Here is an 11,286-nt window from a genome sequence, read left to right as displayed (position 1 = left end):
TCTGCCAACCAGTTGGTTGGCACCGGCAGTGAAGAATGGCATCAAGATGAAGGAGTCCTATTAGGTCTTTTTGACCCGTGGGAGATCCAGTAGCAGTTGAGCAGCAGCAGGCCAAGTGGAATACAGCCTTTGTTGAAGTAAACCCCGTTAATTAAAAGAGTTTGGGAAGGCCATGTGATGCATTTCCAGTCAATGTTGAGGAAATGCAGTCCATCATTTCACATTCTTGGAGGCAGGGCCCCAGGGGTGAAAGAGATCTCAGTGTTCGTAGATTTTGGATGTTGTAGAAGTGTCCTGATTGCTTCTGCAACAATTGGAGAAAGTGTCTCTGTATTGCACACGACGAGTAAAGTTTGCACCAAAAAGTTCTACTTTGGTTTCATCTGACCACATGACTTTCTCCCATGACCCCTCTAGATCATTCAGATGTTCCCTGGCAAACTTTAGGCGGGCCTCCACATGTACTGGCTTTAACGGGGGAACCTTCTCAGCAATGCATGATTTTACACTATTGCACAGTAGTGTTTTACTGACAGTAGCCTTTGAAACTGCATTAAGCTCTCTTCAGGTCATTGATCAGTTCCTGCCGTGTAGTTCTAGGCTGAGCCTCACTTTTCTCATCATGAGTCATGTCTCACAAGGAGAGATTTTACATAGAGCTCCAGTTCGAGGTAGATTATCAGTCATGTTTAGCCCGTTCCATTTTCTAACAATTCCTGCAACTGTTGATTTATTCTCACCAAGCTGTTTTCCAATTGTCCCATAGCCTTTTCAAGCTTTGAGGAGCTCAACATTTTTTTCTCTGGTGTCTTTTGAAAGCTCTCTGGTCTTGCCCATGGTAGCAGTTGGATATGACTAACTGTGGGGTCCACGGGTGACAATTATGAGCTAAAATGGGTGGTGGGTGGGTGGTTACTAATGGGGTAAAAGTTGACTTTTTTTAAGGTAGACTGGCAACTCTTTGTGTATCATAATTATTGCGGATTTATTTCTCAGGGGTACAAATACTTATGAACCCCAGTAAATCACAAAGCAATTATTTTTGAAAATATCATACAATGTGATTCCGGATTTTTTTTAGATTATGTCTCTATGAGTGCAAATGCATCTAAAATTGAAATTTCAGACCTCTACCTATTTTCTAAGTGGGTGAACTTGCAAAATCACAAAGGGTGCAAATACTTCTGCTTCTGAAAAGCGCTATATAAGTATAACACTATCTATCTCTCTATCTATCTATCTCACTGTATATATAATGTACAAGGGTAAGTCAATAAGAACCTGCACTCCATTTTGATTATTTGATACAAAAACAAAAAGTTATATAATTTTCCAACAGTCAACCTGCTTTTCAATGCACTCACTGAAAAAATATTTGGTGGATGTACTTGATAAAATCATTGTAACAATTTGCACTTACTTTTTTGAATAAAATTTTACTGCTTTTACTGCTTGTAGCAATTTACTACAAGCAGTAAAATTAGCGTCTGTAAAAAAGTCACCGATATCTACCTCATAACTATCGCTTAATTGGATTTTTTTTGTGACTGTCACATTTTTCCTGATCCGTTAGATGATAAATAATCGATCGAAACAAAGAAAGATTGAAAAATAAAACCATTTAAAAGGGTAAATATATTAAAAGAAAAAATCTCAACCACTCCTTGATGTCTGCGATTTCTGCATCGCAACCTTTGTTATATTACCAGGTTTCACCCATAAAATCCCCAAAACATCCGGTTGTGGCCATTCACAGCTGTGTCTTGACACTCGGTGATACATGCTACATAGAGTTTTTGGATCGAAAAGATAATATCTCGTTAAAGTCGTGGCGTCTGTAATTCTGCTCTCGCGTGTTCTCACCTCCAGTTAGGGTTTTGCTGTTTAATTTTTTTATATGCTGCCATAGCAGATTCATGGCGCATTAACTCCCCGAATTATTTTTAATTGGTCCGTTTTACCCTGGAAACCCCCGTTTACAGACGTCGCCCAACCGTTTTTGTTTCAACCTAGCCATAAAAAGAAGGTAAGTAATCGTATTTATTATTCGAAAAGTCTGTCATTTTTAGCTTTGAATCATTAATTGATGTCTAATATTTAGTTTAAAAAAAAAATTTCACTCGCATATTTTAAACTTTTAAACAAATTACGTCACAATGAAAAAAATAGCGTCTGTAAAAAAAGTCACGATATCTACCTCATAACCATCCCTTAATTGTATTTTTTTTCGTTACTCTCACATTTTTCCAAATATTTTAGATGATAAATAATCGATCCAAACAAAGAAAAATTGAATAAAAGCCTTTAAAAGCGAAAATATATGAAAATGAAACTCTCAACCACTTCTTGATGTCTGCAATTTCTGCATCGCGACCGTTGTTATATTACCATGTTTTACCCATAAAATCATCCAAAAATCTGGCTGTGGCCATTCACAGCTGTGTCTTGACACTCAGTGATACATGCTACATGACGTCTTTAATTGTGCTCTCTCACCTCCAGGTAGGGTTTTGCTGTTTAAAAATGTTTTTTCTTTTTCTTTTTTTTTTATTAAATGCCCTCCTGTACTACAAGCAGTAAAATGTACTTAATAAAAGTAAGTGCAAATTGTTACAACGATTTTATCAAGTAAATCCAACAAATATTTTTTTCAGTGCTTGGTCCATCTTTGCCTAAGTTTTCTGATACCATCAGAAAATAAGTTTGTGGTTGGACAGCATGCCAGGTACTGTATGCACCTCCTCTTTCACCTGTTGATCAGTGGTGAAACAACAGAACTTTAAAGCATCTACAAACTTCGAACTATTCAATGACTTCAAATCACTGGTAAGCACTACACTGTCCAAAATGTTTCTCCTGTATTGTACTGAAATCCTTCCATTGATTTCCGCTCCCAGTACACCCTCCGACCACAAAAAAAAAATACAGGCGTAGGTTTGGTCTCAACATTGGTAGGGACGCCACAGCAGCAAAACATGCGTGTACACTTTTTGCTGGGGACAGGAGAATAATAAATGATACTACTTAACCTATGCAAGGAACGACAAGTTAGATTACTTACTGTATTTCTGGTAGATTTACACTGGAAAAAAGGGAATTTAACTCGTTTTAAGGAGGTGTGTTGTTGCAGTGTACTCGAGTTTTGCAGGTTCACACAGTTTGATGCTATGCTAACTCTGATGCAGGTCAGACTGTGAGTAGCAAAATTAGTGGCATGTTCCCCACCGTCCACAACACTGACATCTTTTTACATTACAGGTACTTACAGCGGCTGCTGCTGCTGCTGGTTGTAGCTGAAAAGGACTTCTAATATCCCTCCTCTTCAAAGGGGCCGGCATGTAGACATGTATTTCTGTCAGGTTGTGTCTGTGCGTTTGTGTTGGGACTCATCTAATCATCGCCCAATCAAACGTGCGTTTGAGGGGGGGAAAATGGACTGGCAAATTCAACAAGAAAAAGGGGTAAATGTAAGTCTGAACATAATGAGAATAATTCACTTAATAATGGTAGGGTCAATTCTATCTATACAACATATGGAAAGACAATTGAAATTATATATATAACTGAAGTCATGAGATAATGCAAATAAGGTTGCTTAAAAGTTGGTTGGGACAATTTGTGCATCCTAAAAAGTTGGAAGTGTTTTGTCCCTACCATCCCTAGGCAAACCTACACCCTTGGATTACAGATCGCGGTTCTTCTTTGGTGCAAATGGAGAGTGGTGCAGCTAGGCCTGTCGCAATAACAAATTTTAGTGTGCGATGATTTATCTCATAAATTATTGCGATATGCGATATTATTGCGCCCCCCTCCCAATTTAAAAAAAAACTAATTTACAATAACACAGTGAGAATACAATATATACTAATAGATCAAGTACACCCAATTAAGCGCAATAAATGTTTACTCATTAATTCAAAAATACTTTTTAAGAAATCACAACTAAAAACAATAGACCATGCCTCTTATAGGTAAAAGACAACAATATTAATACTGCACAGAAACACAGAATAAATAAAATGTCTTTTTCAAGAAAAAAAAAAAAAAAATTGAATTTCACATAATAACTTAAAGAGCATACAACAGGAGAAAAAAAGTCTTAAATAGCATTATTTTGTGAATTAGAATCATATTTTGAGACGATACGACTATATACAACAATTTAGCAAGCGCAGATGACGAGAAATTAGTCTTTTAAACTGCCGGTTAGCCACGCCTACCATTATAGGGCTCTAGCGTCCCTAACAGGTGGATGACGTCAGCGGTAGACTGGGCTCATCGGTTTTACTATTCAGCCCATTGAGGGGGAATTATTCAGAACGAGGAAAACGCGACAAAGAGAGCCACAAAATGTCATTGTTTCAGTCTCTCTACTCCAATATTTTTACAGGATATTCTTTTTATTCAAGTATTTTTCCCCAATAGCTAAATAAATGGCGTGATAAGGACCAGTCAGCCCGTCGAGGGGGAACTATTCACTACGAGGAAAACGCGACAAAGAGAGCTGCAAAATGTCATTGTTTCTGTGTCTTTACTTCAATATTTTTAAAGGATATTCTTTTTATCCAAGTATTTTCCCAATTGCTAAATAAATGGCATGGTCATGACAAATAACAGTCTTGTGCTAAATGGAATATGAAATAATAAAAATGCACTTATTCAGGACGACATGGCAAAATTACTCCATAATGGTCAAAACTGTCGACTTCACCTTTACTGTCGCACCTCCCGAACGATATTTTATGACACCTAAATAAGACATATGTCATTTCCTTTCCCCGGCTTCGAAGAATGTAAACAAACCAAGAGGGGTGACAGCTAGCCGGCATTCTAACCCGAACCGAGTGATGTTTCAAAGTCTTCAAAGCGGAAAATCACACATAACTAGCCCGGATTATTTGACATGACGACTGGGTTGTCGATTGTCCTCGCGGATCGGCAAACCGGCGGAGAGCAATTTACATTTCATTCCCCGGAGGAGGGAGGCTGCAGTTGTTGTGCACCTAACGTGCAGCTAATTTGCATGAGGAGAACTTTTTATATGCCTATCAATGATCAAACGTAAGTAGTCCTTTATTTAAAGAAAGTTTGTAGTGTTTACTTTGCAATCGCTGTATCCGTATTTGACATGATACAAAACAATATGTTTACTCACTTCCTCGTAAGTCCAATGGTCCCACAGTAGTAGGGCTTGTTTTGGCCAATGTCCACGGTAAATGGGAACCTTTTGAAACTCCAAAAAGGTGCACACGCCTCTCCCTCATAAAGCAAGATTTTTCTGCAGCCGTTTGGCTGGCGTGATGCGAAAAACAAACGTATTATTCCGCAAAATCAGCTGAATCCTGAGTCCTCATACACAACAGTACTGCTGTTTACTGAAGAGGATGCCTTTACCTGTACACGTCACAGCGCCCTCCTCCTCAATGCAAGACCGAAGCCGGATGTCACTCATTTTCATGGCGCGGGATTTAAAAAACTAAATAAATAAATAAATATATATATATATATATATATATATATATATATATATATATATATATATATATATATATATATATATATATCGCTTCCACACACATCCAAGCAGTCCATATCATTCACGAGCATAAAATACCACGTGTATTATGAAATAAACATGCTTTTTCGTGTCACATGCACTTTAAGCATTTAGGCAAATGAAAACTTTTTCCCTGACAGCTTCTGTTATGGCATTTCATGTGTAATATTCTGATTGGATGTTTTCCGAGGCACCCTGAAGCGCACGCAACGGTGATGTTGTTTTGTTCATGTGACTCGGCAGTGAGAGAGGCAGACACAACCTGCCGAGAGCCACAGGTTGAAGAAGTGTTGTTAGCGCTGTGTGTTAATAAAAAACAAAGTTGTCAGCACTTCGTGTGTACATAATAGGAAACCATACAGCTTCCTTTTTAATGTTTTCCTTATAAAGATGATCTGCTGCATCATAAATCACTTTGTGACTTTCCACCTCCATGATGGAGCGTTCTTCATCCATGTTCGCTGGTTAAACCATGAATAAGCAACTGGGCTGTTGACTCCAGGCCCGGCTCCGGCCATTTTGACGGATGTGTCTCCGGCAAAAATAGAAAATACCCTAAACCATTGGCGGGCTCTAGCACGCCGGAGATGGTCCGCAGTCAATCCGGATGACTGACGCGGCTGGTATACGTTGAACAATAAGATATAATGGGAACGGATTGGCTCTGGCGCTATTTTTTGCCGAACCCGGAACGAAGATGCATTTTGCGTAGATGGAAAGAAGGAAGGCGAACTTTTAACAGTCAGTGTGCCGCACGCACGTGCACATGAGGCGATAAATCGAGTGGAAAAATTACCACCTTCATTTATATTTACCGTGTGATAAATGGAATTATTTTATATTGCGACAGGCTTAGCTGCAGCCATCTTAACTTCCTAACAACACTAAGCGCACTGAGGTGATGATGCAGAAACTATCTAGATTCTGACAATATACGAGCAATTGTAACAAAAATGCAGATACTTACCCCTGTATTTGGAGTTGGATCATTCTGATACAAGTTGTCCAAAGTCAACAGCCGAAGATTTCATATCATGGCTTCCGTTTTTGAAGACTGCAACCCTCCGCTTTGGCGCAAAATGCAGTGCGAATGCATTTCAGTGCAGTGTGTTTTGGAATTTGATTGACCAGTTTGTGCCAATATGGTCCATCTATACAAAGAATGTGTGTCCATGCATATGCAGTACATCCCATTAGACTGTGTAGATTTTCCTTACCAAATTCATGTGATGTGCCCAGTTGGTCTGCTGTACTGTGTAGTCATGCTTCCATTGGGGATGAGCTGTGCCAGCAAACGCACCATTTTTAGAAGGAAATGGAATGAAGGCTGATTAGTGGGTGCAACAGAGTCGGCAGTGTTGACTTCACTCCCATGTCCAGTAGGGAATTCCTGATTTTTTTTAGTTCCGATCAGAGTTTTTACAAAATATATTTTGCCGATATCAATATTATTAGACCAGTAAAAATAGACAGAATAGAAACTCTTTATTGTCATTGAACAGAGTACAACGAGATTTAAAGCTTAGCCAAAATGTGCACCACATAAAATCAAAGCAAAAGTACAATAAGACTATTATAAAAACACAGGTTACAGTGTACACAGATTGGCAATAAAGTGAATAAGTGACTAGCAGCAAGTAGCGATATAGTGGTAAAATAACAGATACGTGCATATGACAATGTTGTGGCATTAGCAGTGCAGTGACAATGATCAATGCAAATTTGAGTATGGTGACAACTCTTTTTTTTTTTTGTATTAAACTGAGAGGTGCTGGTATCTCCTCAAGAAATGCTTCTTTCTAAATGTTACACAATACTCTGTTACTATCATTAGTTTCTAAAGAGCAGTAGTCTCACTAAGCAGGCATATTGCCAAGTGGTTTTATTTACAGCGGCCAAAAAGCACAATGGTCCTGAAACCCCGCGACTAATGGATCGGATCCAATCTTGTGACCAAATCCGCTACTCCAAAAATAGCCGTTTCGGAAGCCGGTACAGATTCTGTGTATCGGAAGCCGATACTGAGTATCGAATGAGGACATCACTAATGTTCAGTGCATTCCACTCTCTTTTAAAAGTGCAGGCCCTCTCCTTTTTTCCACAAAATGACCAAAATCTAGTTTTGATGGCCCCTCAGCCTGGTACAGACTAGATTTATAGAGCTAAAGTGTCAAACAAGATCAAGGCAGTGTTATAACATTGGCACATGCAACTGCTCACTGAGTGGGCAGACTGCTGTTGATGTTGTTACTGCTAACAGAAGTAACAAGATGAATTGTGATGTGTGCTAAACCACTCAGATGCATATCCATCAACAAACAAAGACAGGACTGACAGAAGATTACTTTAACACTGGGAAATTGTTTTACAACATAGAGGGGACAAGTGATTCAAAGACTTGTCTTCCATTGTAAGGTGATGTAATACATGTACTGTATATGGCGGTTCTCTGAGTTTTATGTAAAGGCAATTTGTACATTCCACATACAGTGGTATGAAAAAGTATCCAAACCTTTTGGAATTTCTCACATTTCTGCATTTAATCACCATCAAATGTGAGTTGATCTTTGTCAAAATCACACAGATGAATAAAACTGCTTTAACTAAAACCAACAAAACCACCCAAGCATTTATAGTTTTTCATATTTTAATGAGGATAGTATGCAAACAATGACAAAAGGGGGAAAAATAAGTAAGTGAACCATCACATTTAATATTTTGTGTCCCCCTTTGGCAGCAATAACTTCCACCAGACGCTTCCTGTAGCGGCAGATCAGTCTGGTCCATCGATCTGGACTAATATTGGCCCATTCTTCTCTACAAAACTGCTGTAGTTCAGTCAGATTCCTGGGATGTCTGGCATGAATCGCTGTTTTTAAGTTGTGCCACAGCATCTCAACAGGGTTCAAGTCTGGACTTTGACTTGGCCACTCTAGAACGTGTATTTTGTTCTTCTGAAACCATTCTGAAGTTGATTGACTTCTGTGTTTTGGATCAATGTCTTGTCGCAGCATCCATCCTCTTTTTAGCTTCAACTGTCTGACACACGGCCTCAGGTTTTCCTGCAAAACATCCTGATGAACTTTTCAATTCATTCTTCCATTAATGATTGCAAGTTGTCCAGGCCCTGAGGTAGCAAAACAGCCCCAAATCATAATGCTCCCTCGACCATGCTTCACGGTCGGGATGAGGCGTTTTTCCTCCATACATAACGTTGTGTATTACTCCCAAACAATTCAACTTTGGTTTCATCACTCCACAAAATATTTTGCCAAAACTTCTGTGGAGTGTCCAAATGCCTTTTTTTCAAACATTAAACAAGCAACAATTTTAGACAGCAGTGGCTTCCTCCATGGAGTCCTCCCATGAACACTATTCTTGGCCATAGTTTTACATATAGTTGATTTATGCACAGAGGTATTGGACTGTGCCAGTAATTTCTGTAAGTCTTTAGCAGACACGCTACGGTTCTTTTTTTACCTCTCTGAGTATTCTGTGCTGAACTTTTGGCATCATCTTTGGTGGACGGCCACTCCTTGGGAGAGAAGCAACAGTGCCAAACGTTCTCCATTTGTAGACAACTTGTCTGACTGTCGATTGATGAACATCCAGACTCTTCGAGATGGTTTTGTATCCTTTCCCAGCTTTAAACAAATCAACAATCCTTGATCGCAGGTCTTCAGACAGCTCTTTTGACCGAGCAACGATGCACATCAATGCTTCTCATCAAGACAATTCTCACCAGGTGTGTGTTTTATAGAGAGCAGGGCAGCTTTAAACTACTCATCAGTGATTGGCCACACATCTGAGTTAAAATGTTTGGTAAAAATTGGTCACATTGGTCTTTAAGTCTCCTTAGGCAGAGGGTTCACTTACTTATTTTTCACACTTCTGTCATTGTTTGCATGCTATCCTCATTAAATTTGAAAACCTATAAATATTTGGGTGGTTTTAGTTAAAGCAGACACTGTTTTTTCATCTGTGTAATTTTTTACAAAGATCTGATCACATTTGATGGGGATTTTATGCAGGAATGTGAGAAATTCCAAAAGGTTCAGATACTTTTTCATACCACTGTATGTGTTTATTGACAGAGTTGAGAAAGTAGCGCTGTGGCTTTAAGACTTTTGTTACATCTGTCATCATATCTTGGGACTTTGTTACTCCTGTTCAACAAAATATCACCCATCACTGTTGTCTGCCCATTTCATTTGTCAGGTATACAGTAGTTGCAGGGGCAAAGCAGACGGAGGTGAGGCCTTGGCGAGCTGCTGCTCCATATTGTGATAGTTCAGAGGTGACAGTGTGCTACACCCCCACTTCTCCTAATACCACCTGCTAATCCATCTGCAGGATTACTGTCGATTGTAATCACTCATCCTCCCCACTGACACACCTCACTCAGCTCGCACTGCAACTCCTGACTCATTACACTCACATGCACTCACAAGTAAATAAAATATAGCTAGCAGAAGATATTTACTTTGCCCCTAGCTCAATCTAAAATGTTTTGCAGTTTATATCGTGCACGTACATATCGTAACGCAACTTTGTTGGTACTGTATGTCTGAAAAACATTCACATGAAATTCAAAATAATTTCTATTAAAAAAATCTATTAGATATTGAATCATTTTCAAGCATCATATTCAACACACTTTCTTACAGAATAATACATTGCAAGAAATATCAGGTTTAGTGATATTTAAGCAAGTCACTTGAGTCGATTTCCAAATCATAGAAACCTGATTCTCTAATTACACAAGGTTAATTCTTGCACATTTTTAGCATTTTACATTTCTTCAGCAGCCCTGACTGGAAAATCAATTAGCATAGTGACTCTAGAGTAGTATTCCTGTTCTGGTTGATTATCAAGGATTCTCACCTCACGTGCTAATTTTTCAAAATCATATTTGGCAAATTTGTACAGGTCCAGTCGGACATCTGCCACATAAAGACAAACAATCATTGACACTCACATTCATGGCCAATCAATAACAAGCTAAATATGTGTTTTGGTAGACTAAAACATAATGAGACGAATGCCAGTTTTCATCTGACAAGACGAGAATGACACAGAAATGTGCAATTGTTTCCGTCACATGTTCACAATGTGTGACATTTTATATGTAGTTAGCTTACATCGTAGCAGTGTCTGGTTGTGTCACTCATTTGATGTGCTGCACCCCTCAGCCCCAACTCGCCGGTGTCCTCTCAAGACTTGCACACACGATGAGATTCGACAAATTTGGAAACCTATATTCATTTATTCTGGGAGTCAAATTTTTAAATTTTACAGACAAAAACATTTTTAGTAAACGTCGACTAAAACTAGACGAAATTAGTTTTGGGTTTTTGTCAACAAAAACTAGATGAAAACAAACACATTTTGAGATAACTACAATACGACTAATAAGTATTATCGTCCAAAAGACTAAAACTAAGAAAATTTAAAAGAGCTGCCAAAAAATACTGGTGCTAACTAACCAATACTTCACAGGTGTCAAACTCAAGGCCTAGCATGTAATTTTGTGTGAAATTAAATCATGTGCATCAAGTTCATGTTTCTCGCTAAATTGAAATTTAAATAAAATTTCTCTTGTCCTCAATGAAAGCTGAAGAACTACACAAATTAGAGAATTTGTTTTTTTCCACTATTAAAAAAATGAACACAGTTTATTTGATCAAAATATTTTTTCTCAGTTGTGTTTTTAATTGGAAATAAGAATA

The sequence above is a fragment of the Corythoichthys intestinalis genome, chromosome 18 (genome assembly GCF_030265065.1).
Source record: "Corythoichthys intestinalis isolate RoL2023-P3 chromosome 18, ASM3026506v1, whole genome shotgun sequence".
NCBI classification, from domain to species: Eukaryota; Metazoa; Chordata; class Actinopteri; order Syngnathiformes; family Syngnathidae; genus Corythoichthys; species Corythoichthys intestinalis.
Note: the sequence above shows the minus strand (reverse complement) of the source record.